This window comes from Carettochelys insculpta, chromosome 22 (assembly GCF_033958435.1).
Source record: "Carettochelys insculpta isolate YL-2023 chromosome 22, ASM3395843v1, whole genome shotgun sequence".
NCBI lineage: Eukaryota > Metazoa > Chordata > Testudines > Carettochelyidae > Carettochelys > Carettochelys insculpta.
The window spans coordinates 7,484,923-7,498,225 of record NC_134158.1 but is presented as its reverse complement, the minus strand read 5'-3'; positions in this window follow the sequence as shown (position 1 = coordinate 7,498,225).

Below are 13,303 nucleotides of genomic sequence, written 5' to 3'. Positions count from 1 at the left end.
GGCACCCAGTGGACATAATATACCTAGATTTCCAGAAAGCCTTTGACAAGGTCCCACACCAAAGGCTTTTATGTAAATTAGGTGGTCATGGGATAGGAGGAAGGATCCTTTCATGGATCGGGAATTGGTTAAAAGACAGAAAACAAAGGGTGGGAATAAATGGTAAATTTTCACAATGGAGGAGGGTAACTAGTGGTGTTCCCCAGGGGTCAGTCCTGGGACCAATCCTGTTCAACTTGTTCATCAATGATCTAGAAAATGAGGTAAGCAGTGAGGTGGCAAAGTTTGCAGATGACACCAAGTTGTTCAGGACAGTCAAAACCAAAAGGGATTGTGAAGAACTACAAAAAGATCTCAGCAAACTGAGTGATTGGGCAGCAAAATGGCAAATGAAATTTAATGTGGGTAAGTGTAAGGTAATGCACGTTGGAAAAAATAACCCAAATTACACGTACTACATGATGGGGTCAAATTTAGCTACGACAGATCAGGAAAGGGATCTTGGAGTTATAGTGGATAGTTCTCTGAAGACATCCACGCAGTGTGCAGCGGCAGTTAGTAAGGCAAATAGGATGTTAGGAATTATTAAAAAAGGGATCGATAATAAGACAAAAGATATCATACTTCCCCTATATAAAACTATGGTACGCCCACATCTTGAGTACTGCATGCAGATGTGGTCTCCTCACCTCAAAAAAGATATATTGGCATTAGAAAAGGTTCAGAAAAGGGCGACTAAGATGATTAGGGGCTTGGAACGGGTCCCATATGGGGAGAGGCTAGAGAGACTGGGACTTTTCAGTTTGGAAAAGAGGCGATTGAGGGGCGATATGATAGAGGTATATAAAATCATGAATGGTGTGGAGAAAGTGAATATAGAAAAATTATTTACCTTTTCCCATAATACAAGAACTAGGGGACACCAAATGAAATTGATGGGTAGTAGGTTCAAAACTAATAAAAGGAAATTTTTCTTCACACAGCGCTCAGTCAACCTGTGGAACTCCTTGCCCGAGGAGGCTGTGAAGGCCAGGACTCTATTAGGGTTTAAAAAAGAGCTTGATAAATTTTTGCAGGTTAGGTCCATAAATGGCTATTAGCCAGGGATAAAGTATGGTGCCCCTAGCCTTCAGAACAAGGGCAGGAGATGGATGGCAGGAGATAAATCACTTGTCTTCTGTTCTCCTTCTCTGGGGCACCTGGCATTGGCCACCGTCGGCAGATGGGATGCTGGGCTGGATGGACCTTTGGTCTGACCCAGTATGGCCGTTCTTATGTTCTTATGTACCAGCATCCTCTCCTGCACCCAGCCGCCCTCCTGGGCCTGCACCCCAATACCTGAGCCAGGTCACCACCAGTCCCCTCTGTACCTCCTCTCCCAGCCCCACCGTGTGAGAGGCCCCAGGAGGAAGAGCCTGTGAGATAAAGGGAGGGGGGAGAGGCCCAGGGAGGGGCCTGGGTACGTGGCACATGTCCTGCTCTGGGGGAGTCTCTGCCTGCGGAGTGGGGAGAAGTGGCCCCAGGGGCAGCGCTGGGCAGGTGAGAGCACCGGGGCCCTGCTGTGCGTACGGCCCCTCTGCGCTGCAGCCTCAGCTGGGTGTGTATGCGGGGGGCTGGGGAAGGGGCTCAGCAGCTGGGCCAGCCGGGGGGGTACGAGCCCAGCCCCAGGGCGTGTGACCAGGGGCCCAGCTGGGCCGTGCAGAACCCACTGGCTCTTCCCGTGGGTTTGCCCCTCCCGTGCGCGGTGACGAAGGGCCCCAGCGCCGGGCGAGGCGGGTGGGAAATACCGACACACACCGAGTGCCTGGTGCTGCCCCTGGGACTCGCCCAGCCCCCAGCCCAGGGGCAGCAGACGGCGCCGGGCGGGGGAGTCGCTCCTGTCCCAATTCCTGCCCTGCGACATCTCCGTGTGACGTCCGGGGGGGACAAAACTGAGCAATTGTTCTACTCCAGCAGTGCCAGGTGCATCCCCAGCGCTCTTCTCATTCCCACTTCACTGCGTTTTACACGCACCCGCCAGGCACGTCTTGTAAACGGGCTCATCGACATTGCTGGGTCGCTCCAAACCCCAGGGCCGTTTGCCTGGGCTGTGCAGCACCACCAGCCAATTTCCGCGGCGTCGCTGGCGGGTGTTACGTCCTGTTGTGGAAAACGTCGCTGCTTCGGGTCACTGAGGGGGTTTTGGGAAATGCGGGAGCAGAGTTTGTACCAATAAACCCGAGAGTGATCCACCGAGTGTCTCTGTGCCTCACTCTCGCTCGTGTGCCGTGTTGGCCTGGGGTTTGGTGTGCGTAGGGGGGAGCCCTCACAGCAGGGGTTGGGCGTGGGGGGTCAGGCCAGGGGTGGAGGTTGGTTGGGTGAGGGTAGGGGTGGAGGACTCAGGGCAGAGAGTTTGGTGCAGGGAAGGGGGTGAGATCTCAGGATTTGACCGGGAGTGGGACGTCTCCTCATGTGTGTGGGCTGGGGGTGGTCCATGTCGCGGTTTCTGGCACCAGCATCTCTGGGGAGGCCGGCTGGGCCCGGCTGGGTTCTGCAGCCCCAGGCTGAGCTCCTTGCAGGGAGGCGTCTTTCACAGTCTGGGGAAAAGGGACAGGCCACAGCACTGGCCACGGCCCTGGGGTGAGCTGGGGGTGCCAACTTCAGCCCCACTTTGGGGGCCAGCTGGCACCTGCTACGGGGTGGCCATCTGCAACTTTGGGGTCGGGGGCTGTTGGGGCCGGCCCAGCTCTGGGAGGGGGAGGAGGTGGTCTGGGGGCTTGGGCCAGCCTGCAGCATTGAGCCCAGCCCTGGGGTGAGCTGGGGGCCCAGGTTCCAGCTCTTGGGTGGGGGTTGGCCACAGCTTTGGGGTGGGGAGCTGGCCCCAGGTTTGTGGGGGGCTGGTCATAGAATCCTAGAACAATAGAGCTGGAAGAGACCTGAAAAAGCCATTGAGTCCAGCTCCCTGCTCTAAGCAGGACCAAACCCATCAGATCAGCCCCGCCAGGGCTTTGTCAAGGCGAGACTTAAACACCTCCAGGGATGGAGACTCCACCACTTCCCTGGGTGGACCATTCCAATGCTTCACCACCCTCCTTGTAAAAAAGCTTTTCCTAATGTTCAACCTGGACCTTCCCAACCGCAACTTGAGACCATTGTTCCGTGTTCTGCCATCCACAACCACTGTGAGCAGCCTCTCTCCAGCCTCTTTGCAGCCTCCCTTCAGTCAGCTGAAGGCTGTTATCAAGTCCCCCCTCAGTCTTCTCTTCTGCAGACTAAACAGTCCCAATTCCCTCAACCTTTCTTCATAAGTCATATGCTCCAGCCCCCTAATTATTTTGATCGCCCTCCGCTGGACCCTTTCCAGTGTACCCACATCCTTCCTATAACTGGGGGCCCAGAACTGGACACCAAAGCCGAATAAAGAGAAATAATCACTTCTCTGGATCTACTGGCAACGCTTCTCATGATGCAACCTAATATGCCATGAGCCTTCTTGGCTACACCGGCACAGTGTTGACTCATGTCCAGCTTCTCATCCACTACAACTCCCAGATCCTTTTCTGCAAAACTACTACCGAGCCAGTCGGACCCCAGCCTGTAACAACGCTTGGGATTCTTCCAGCCCAAGTGCAGGACTCAGCACTTGTCCTTATTGAACCTCATCAGATTTCTTGCAGCCCAGTCTTCCAATTTGTCTAAGTCACTCTGGACCCTGTCCCTACCCTCCAGCGTATCTACCTCTCCCCCTAGCTTAGTGTCATCCGCAAACTTGCTGAGGGTGCAATCCAACCCCTCATCCAGGTCATTGATAAATATGTTGAACAGAACAGGACCCAGAACTGAACCTTGGGGCACTCGACTAGAAATCAACCACCATCCCACCATCCAGCCGTTGATCACTGAGCCTCTGGGTGGGGGGGCTGTGGCTGGGGCATGGTGCTGGCCCTAGTCCCAGGGTGAGCCAGAGGGGTCTTCCCTGGACCAGCCCCGTCTCCAGGGCACTGGCCCAGCCTCGGGGTGAGCTTTGGGGCAGGAGGGGCCAGTCTGTGCCATGGGGTCACTGTCGGGGACAGAGATTCCCTCCAGCTGCGCTGGGACAGGGCAGATTGTCAGGGGATGCGTGTTTGTCCCCCCCTTGGCATCGAGGGGTACAGAGCTGTCACCCCCTCAGGTTCTGCCCCACCCCCAGCTGAAACTGCCCCGCCCCAGGCAACCCCTCCCGCTTGCTGCCCCCAGCCCAGCTCCTCTCAGAGGCAGCTCAGGAGTGGGAGGTGGACGTGTGGGAGTGTGTGAAACCCCCGACTTAGGGTCTGTCCCCGGTGGGGCCCCCCCGGCGGTTCCCTCCTTCTCCCGTCCCCAGGAACGAGGGGTCAGACATAGGATCCAGCCAGAATTCAGTGTCCGAAGGGTTAATTTAGTCTATGGCGGGGAAGAGAATTAGCTCCCAACAGTCAATGGAATCAAACAGGGACGTCCCAGTGGGCAGGAAGCCCAGTCCCAGCCCAGCGCCCTGCACCCCCCATACGCTCAGCCCCTGGCTGGAGAGCCCTGCCCTCGGGGAGCGCCGGGTGGTGTCTGTCAGGGCGGCGGGTGCTCAGGACCTGCGGCCGTTGGACTGCGGGGAGCCCTCGGGGGCACTGAGGAGTCCCTGGGCGGTGGGAGCTGAGGGAGGCAGCGGCTGGGCAGCGCTGGCAGGGGTGCGGATGGGGCGTGAGGGGACAGACGGGCGGGTGGGAGGTCGATCTCCTCCTTCCCCTCCCTTGGCAGGCAGCAGCCGGCCGGTGCTGGGCAGCGTGACGACCGCGCTGGCTCTGCCCTGGGCTAGACAGCGCTGCTGCTGCGGGGGGGCAGTGCCGGACAGCAGCCCTGGGACGTCCGTCCGTCCGTCCGTCCGTCTGTCACCGGCTCTGACAGACGCCTTGGGGGGAACCTGCCCCTGGCGCCCTGGGGGGCAAACAGCTCTGAGGGGACGGAATGCTCAGGGAAAAGGGCGGGAAAAACCGGTTTGTTCCGGTTCCAACCACCAGCGCCCGACCTGCCTGCACAGCAGCGTCCCACTGGGGTCCCAGTCACAGGGGCCAACTGACCCCATTGGGTGCGACCTGGGAATCGGCCAAGCCGCCCATGAGAGACTGAAACCGTGTTTAACACCCCCCGCCAAAACCCCTCCCCCACTACCCACAGCCCGCCCCTCCCCCACTGCTCCCTCCCCCACCACCCTGGGATGCTCCAGCACTGCCCTGAGCTTCCTGTCACAGCCCCTGCCCGGCATGGTGGGACTGGGCCACGGCTGGGGCAGGGACGGCGGCCATGTTCACCTCATGTGGGCCTGAACCCTGACATATTCGTGGGCAATGGAGCATGGGGTGGGTGGGGGTTGGTCCCTGGAGCCAGGGGCTGGCCAGGGGGCTGGCATGGCAGGTGAGGCCCCCACCTCACCCAGCTCGGTGGCAGGGCTCTACTTATCCACCAGCAGGTGTCAGGTGCACAATGGCCTGCACTGCCGCTCCCCCGGGGGGGGCACACCGCACCACACAGCCCCCCCCACCAGAACGACCCCCCCGTTCCCTCTGGCCTAACAGCCCCACTGTGCCCAGCCTCCCCCCAGACCTTGCCATAAATGTACAGCACCCAGCACCCCTTTCCCACAGCCCCACAACTGCCCAGCACCCCACACAGGCCCTCCACTGCCCAGTGCCCAACACACACAGCTCTACCCTCCCCCCCCCTCCCCCGCAAAGCCCCACTGCCCCTCACCCTGCCCCTGTAGCTGTGATTTCCCTGGGGCTTGGGGAGCACTGGTGGCTGCCCCTTACCTGGGTGAGGGCCGGCAGCTGCTGATTCCCTGGGGCTCTGAGCTCAGAGCTGAGAAGGTGAAAAAGATCTTCTCTAAACCTCCCAAACCCAAGTTACTCAACCCCTCCGACGCTAACGGCACCCTGAATGTTCAGTAACCAGGTGTCGTCAGTTCTTAGCTGGTCCCTGTCCCTGTAACACAGCCATGGTTGTGTAATGGTCCATCTAGTGACAATTAACACCAAATGTAAATTGTTATCCCATTAGACAGTTCAGAACCCAACTCTGCTCTCGACAGCCATGCTGGACTATTATTTTACACATTTTCTTCTTCACCTCCCTGTGTGTCATAGCGCTGGGGGGATATTAGTCTCCCTGTTTTGAGAAATCATCTCTAGGTTCTCTGGTACAGTCAGTCTCATTCCTGGGCTCCAGGCCCTTATTCAGTTCACTGTCCCTAATGAAGGGCCCCATTCCCCTGCTAGGATGGGGTAGTCTGGGGGGAATCCAGTCCCCACCCACTCATTCTGGGTTCTAGCCCAGGCACCTGCCCAGTTGTAGTTAGAAATGTAAAAGTCAACCTTCCCTGCGCTCTCAGGATGACAGTTTGGGATGTAAACTGTTAGTGATAATATGTAAATATACAAAAATTTAATAGTAAATACCCTAGTGGATATTTGCCAACATACTTTCCTGTGTAACAACGCAATGAGGTTGCATAAGCAATCACAGCAATTATACATCTTTTCGCGAGAAATTGGGACAGAAACAGAAACATTTCTGAGGAAATCGGAAGGGAGAATTTATTCTTATATTTAACATTTCCCTGTGTGTAAAAACTCGGAAAACCACACAGCTTCAGCAGCCCTGCCATCCACACAGCAGCAGCCTGGTAAATACCCAGCTGAGTTCATCACAGGTAAGTTTAGGACTTTTATGTTCAGAGACTCAAGGTAAGTTCAGGACACGTTGTCATGAATGGGATATAGTGAAAACATCTTCAAAATTGAATGATTACATTGGAAACTTTCGTAGAACTTCACATTTTTTTTTTTAAAAAAAGCAGCCAGAGAAGTGCCCTGTGATGTGACCCCTGACCCCTTACTCCACTCAGCGAGGTACTAAAGAAACCAGATTAAATCACTGATTTCAAGGAATTAGACCAACCAGTCACCATTTTTACAGAGCATTCCAGAACCCAGAGGAATAGAGTTGAATTTCCTGGAGGAAATTTATTTTCTTTGCATTCTAAACCTCACACGACACCAAAAAAATCTCACCCCTTCGATTGATTTATGGCTGAGAATAAAGGAAGCTTCACCAAATTTTATGTTATGGGTCATTCAGTGCCAGCATCTTTAACGCAAGTAAGTTAATTTGTGATGACTCCATAAAGCCCACAAACCCTCTTTATTTCTGTACAGCTGCGGTATCTTTATAGCCAAGCACATAGCCTGAGTCCACACTGAGATCAGCTGGGGACATTGACAAGCCATTGACTGCAAATAATATTTCTAAAGAAAAACAAACTAAAAAAGGGTATCAAAGAGAATATTTCTATGTCTGTTAATAGCATTCATGGGTGGGGAATGTTGCCAATGCAAGAAGAAAGGGTCATATCTTTATTACCAATTATATGTAGCGAGAAAATGAAAAATCACATGAATAAATGATGGCAGAAGTTCAAAGAGCATTATGTAATCTTGTGATTAATTTCAATATATTGGTTGGTTAATTCTATAACTCTTTCAGCACTGAATTTTCAAAGCTGGAGCGCAAGAGAGGGTGTTTGTGCCTTGCCTTGCAGAGAGAACCAGTCAGGGCAAGAGAACGAGAGAGCAGCTGCACACGTGGTCACTGTGGTGTTTATGACACATATCTTTTGTCCTTGCTTCACAACAATGTCATGACTTGTTTCATTAGCTGTCAGTACAGTCACCTTCTCCTGGGCTTCAGTGGGTAAGACTGTGATTCCTCTGGAACCAGCCGTCCTTCAGGGAGACCTCCTTCAATTGGATGCTCTCCTATGGCTAGAGTTCCTCCACCGCTTGTCAGCCAGCTACTCCGGGCAGGCACCTCTTAGTAGTATCCTTGCAGGCACTACTAAGGGAGTTGTGCCCGCGTACCTGAGAGCACCCATTGGTAGTTCAGGTGACTCCTGTTTAGCATCCTCAATCTTCTTGTAGGCTTCAGCACAAATTGTATGAATCATCAGGGTGGTCAGGTATTGGTCCCCAGCCCGTCATCTGCAGTATTCCGCCAGTACCTTAAAGAGACTGGAGATGGTGGTTATTAGTACGGACACATCATGGATCCCCTTGGGGTCAGGGCATATTAAGGCGGCTGTGTCTACCTCCTGTTTTACCCTGGCCACCTTCTCCAGGAATTCTAGGTGCACTATGATATATCCCGCATATGGATATTCATTCATGCTGAGTCCACATAGACTGAGACCCGTCAGAGGTCGAATGTGCAGGTGCCCAAACATTTGTTGGTAGAATGACTGGAATATAACAGTCATTTGAGATCCTGTATCCAGCACAGCTCTACATTCCATCCTTTCTGTATTCACAGTGACCTCCGCTCGTGACCCTATCAGTCCTTGTGAGATTGAAGTGGGTCTGTCTCTTCTAGGGGAGCCTCCAGTTCCTGTGAGCTCTTTGTCCTAACTCTGTGGCCATTTCCCAACTTTTTCCCAACTAATCCTCAGCTTCCCGTAAACTAAGCCGAGATTTTCCTCATTTTGGCAATTGGCAGCACGGTGCCCATCTTGACCACACCGGTAGCAGAAAAACTGTCCTCTCCTCCTCCGCCTGGGTGGGGCGGTGGCTCCAGATACCGACATGTCCATCACCACAGCCTGTGGCTCCTCATCCCTGTAAATCCTAGCCTGGTGAATGGCGCTTTGCAACTCAGCCATCTGTCCTGTCGGGACCTGAATTTGTTGAGCAAGGTCTTCTCTGGTGTTCACCATCAGTACACTGGCTGTAGGTTGGGGTGCTGTGCTGGCTGGCTCAGGCACGTGGGCTTCCCAAAACTCACTGACAGCTTCTCTGGTTTCCTCCTCTCTGACCTCTTTAATCAGCTGGGAGTAGCTTGGTGGTGGCTCCTGTTGTTCTCTTAACCCGAGATGACGTAGAATCGGGCTGTAATACTGAGTTCCTCTTTCAGTATGAGCCAGTCTGGCCTGGTCCATCTGCTCCACAGTAACTGCTCCCCTAATGATATGAACAGTATGTGTGTAAAATTGGTCCAGTTAATTTTAATGAGACTCTGTAACAGTCTCTCCAGCCTTTGGTATAGGCCGAAACCTTCTCTCCCTGGTGTTGCTTAGCATTAAGGAAGGTACAATAACTGTCTTCAGGGCTCTCTACGCTCCCAAAGGCAGGAGTGAGGGCATCTAGACAATCCTTTACACCGGCTTGAGGTTAGTGAGCTTCAAGGTGTGAATCACATCTAATGCTGGGCCCCTGAGACTCTCTATTAAACATCTTCGCTTCTCTCTGTCTGATACAGCCCAGTGCTCCAGCATTTCAGTGGTGTGTTCTGGCCAGGGTGCAAACTCCTCTTCCCCAGGAAATCATCTGAGCTTACAATAGAAGCTCTCCATGACATGGGGTAGCACACACTGTCCCAATGTCTGCCCCATCCAGATCGATGCTCCAGTGCTGACAAGATGAGACCCAGGGTCCCCCTCAAGATGCCTTAGATTGAGTGTCCCCCCTCCCGTGCAGGTCGACACCAGTTAGCCATCACATGAATACGCAAGTAGACATCTGTGGCGCCTTCTTCTGGGTGGCGTCTCCTTTCATAACCAACCCTCAAGTAACTGTCCCAGCTCAATTGCATTGAGCAATGTCCTTGGCCTCTCAGGCTCACCAGTCCAATACTGTAAACAGCCAATCCACACACCCAACTTTCTCTGCACCCCCAATTCAAATGCCCCCCTTACAACTCAGTCCGGTGTGTGTGGGCTCTGACACGTCCCCTCATGGAACCTGAGGCAATGACACCTTTGCGCTGGTCAGGCGTTCTGCTTGCTCCTGTAGAAATATCCTCTTCTGAGGTGATTTATATGTCCCTGTCCATGAGCTGTGGTGTCTGTGTGGTTGCCCTGCATCCTTACCAAACAGCTCTTAAGCTAAGCATTCAAACTTATAATCTGCTTTACCAGCAGTGGTGACATATTTCCCTCACAAACCACATCAAAACTAGATAAATTAAAAAATATATTTACTGTTAAAATGGTGTTTAAATACACAAAATGGCCGCTGGAAAATGACAGTTAGAGAATGACAGTTGCAATTAATATTCGGCGGGCTATGAATATGTATGAAGTTATGGTTTGAAATGTTTCAAACTGATTGGTCAATTTAGAATCCTTATACATATGTAATAGTCAAATGCCCCTTTGATACATTGTGGCACTGGGGAGGACCTAGCAGGCAGAAGTTGTCAAACAGGTCCACCCAGGCTGCATATATTCAGGAGAGCAGCCCTGCTTGGGGCATTCCAGACCAGACCTCGGAGGAGAGCAAAAGAAAGAAGACTACAGAGAAGGACTGAGCTAAGAGCTGGACATCGCTGGTGGAAGAGCTGAAGCTGACCTGCGTGTCAGTCATCGCTCGGTAGCCACCGTGGGCTGACGAAGAACAGAAGAGTTCCAGCCTATACAGAGCGAAAATCACTAGTAAGGCTCCGGTTCTTTTATCCGGAGGGTTTGCCTGGCAGACCGCACCGCCTAAACAACGGTGCCCTGCACAGGGAAACCGCAGCAGCGACCCTGCCCTTCCAGTTGCCGACCTTAGCTCAGGCCGGTGTCTGAAATATCACGGTCCTTCCTAAAAAACACAGGAGGTTTTGTTAACCAAGCCGGTTTTCCTCCTGGCTCTCTTTTTCTTCCTCCTTTACTATCTGACCTGACGCGGCTGCCGTACAAGCGCGCCGTGAGGGTCATAACTTCCTAGTTCGAAGAGAACTACAGGCCCAGCGCCTGGATCACAGAGCAGGAATTAGGAGGTATTTATGGTCTGGGTTTAAGGTTAATATAAATAATTAGGTAAACAGTTAATGTTTTTATATAGTTTTGTAACAGGAGGTGGATTGGGACTTCCCCAAGTCCATGATCTGCATCTTAAATTTTGTACTCCTTGTCTCTTTGTAAAGGCACAGGAGGCCAATGCTATTGGTCTAGCCTAAAACTATTACATGCACACAAAAGGGTAGTTAGGTAAACTGCTTTATAATTATAATCCAGAGCTATAAGCTCCCCCCTATTTAGGAGGGTAGAGTGGTCAGGGATAACCCTATAAAGGGAAAACCTGATGTTCTTAGTAACCCTTTAAGGGTAATAAAGGTCTGCAATAAAGGGCTACCACAACAAGGTGGTCGAAATAGGCAGTGCCATTTTTGAGGGGATAACCTTTAAGTAGGAAAACCCCACTATTTAACTAAGGGAATAACCTCTCTGAAGGAAACCCCACATATACTGGGCTCTCCCCTGCTTGGCCAGCAGGGCAACCCACTTAACTAGAGAATTGACCTAGCTTAGCGCAGGCAAATTCTTATTCTAAGTAAAATCTGCTCCCCGCGGTAGTCGGCCAAGGGTTGAGTGACCTGGTGAACCTCAGGAAGATCCAGGAATGAATAAATACAATATTCAGCTCTGAAGTTAATCTTTCCATTTTACAGCACGCATCGAAGGCTGCACGGCCCGTCCCGGAAGCGCAGTAAGTAGCTGAGGGGTTAGATAGCAGTGTTGTTACAGCAGTTACCTATTGTTTAAGGCTATAAGCCAATTAGTATTCAAATCCTGTGCTTATTTCAGAAAAACAAGGGTCCATATATTTTGTGTTGCTTAGCTTACCACAATGCACACTTTGGTGTTATAAAATAAACCCTTTCTCCCTGTTTGAACCTGACATCTTGTTGGTATTTCTTCCTTGGGTAAACACAGCGCAGCAGCGCAGTTCACACACCCTGAAACCCCGTTGTGATTAGACCCACCGTAGACGGCGAGCAGGGTCGCGGGGTAAAATCCTGGGAGCATTGGTAAGGACTCAGTTTTAGTCCAGTCCATTGCTCTGGTGTGACTGACTTGGCCTAATCAATATTCAAATTTATTCTTACGTCACTCACATCCTCGATAGCTCCTTGCCAGCTGCCACACTGACCGGCCGCCCCAGCCACCCACTGTTCCTACCAGCCATCTGCCAGTCATGCTGTCCACTGTGGATTTGGCCTGAAGCACAACTCTGGGATTTCAGCTCTTAGTGGCCTTCGCTGCCATCCTGGCATTTCAGCTCACAGCATCTACCAAAGTTGAGTCCCATACAAGATACAAGTATCGGAGGGGTAGCCGTGTTAGTCTGGATCTGTAACAGCAACGAAGGGTCCTGTGGCACTTTATAGACTAAGAGAAAAGTTTTGAGCATGAGCTTTCGTGAGCACAGACTCACTTCATCAGATGCACATCAGATACATCTGATGAAGTGAGTCTGTGCTCAGAAAAGCTCACGCTCAAAACTTTTTCTGTTGGTCTATGATGTGCCACAGGACCCTTCGTTGCTGAGACAAGATACAAACGCCAGCATCCAGCTCTACTTTTTAATAGATGGAGAATACTAATCAAACCAGGCTTATAGCTAGATGGCCAAAACCTAAGCAGGGAAAAAAACATTAAACTAGCTGATCCTACTCATATCCCTCTTCTTTTGCTTTAAAATGCTTTACACCCTCTATAATCCACGTCTTACTCAGTTATGAGGACTGCCCTGTCCCCCACAAGGACTTGGGGCATTGATGAGATTTCACAATTCTTACACTGAGTGTAGCATAAATTGTGATTTTGCAGCAGTGTGTTTACAAACGACAAAATCTCACTGCTCCTTGCTACCCATCAGGCTTTGTTTGCAAGGCACCACATACGCACACCTTTTCATCCCCATGCAAACGATCTCTGGGAGACACATTCCGCCCAGTCTTCAGCAGCATTGAGTTCCTGCTGGCACATTCCTGTAAGATGGGAGGAGGTTGAGGGCAAGAGCTCTGGCTGGAGCTGGACAGAGTGTGTACAGGACAAGTGCAAGATTTCCACCCTGTCCCTCTGGTACGGCCTCTTCCCCTTTTCCCTCCTTCCCCACCCAGTCACCCACCCACAGACACCAATTGCCCGGAAGTGGGACCCAGCGCACGGAGAAGAGGATGGTGATAGGCACTGAGACCCAGGAGGCAGTGTCCTGAAGCTCTCTGCCCCTCACCCAAGGAGAGGCCCACAGACAGCCTGAAGATGAAACACGTCCCTTGTTTTTAAACCTCCCCTCCCAGGTCAGGTTTTGTAACTCGCATTGCCCCTGTTCTTATTCTCATAAGTGCCTGAACCGTTTTTGCTGAAATTCTCCAGTAATGCTCAGCCTGAGGCAGACACCCAGCAGGGAGATTTTTCAACCTAACTGTAAATGTTTGTCAGGGTTGTCAGAAATCGAAAACAAGATCTAATAATGAGCACTGCCAAGCAACCCAGCAAGCA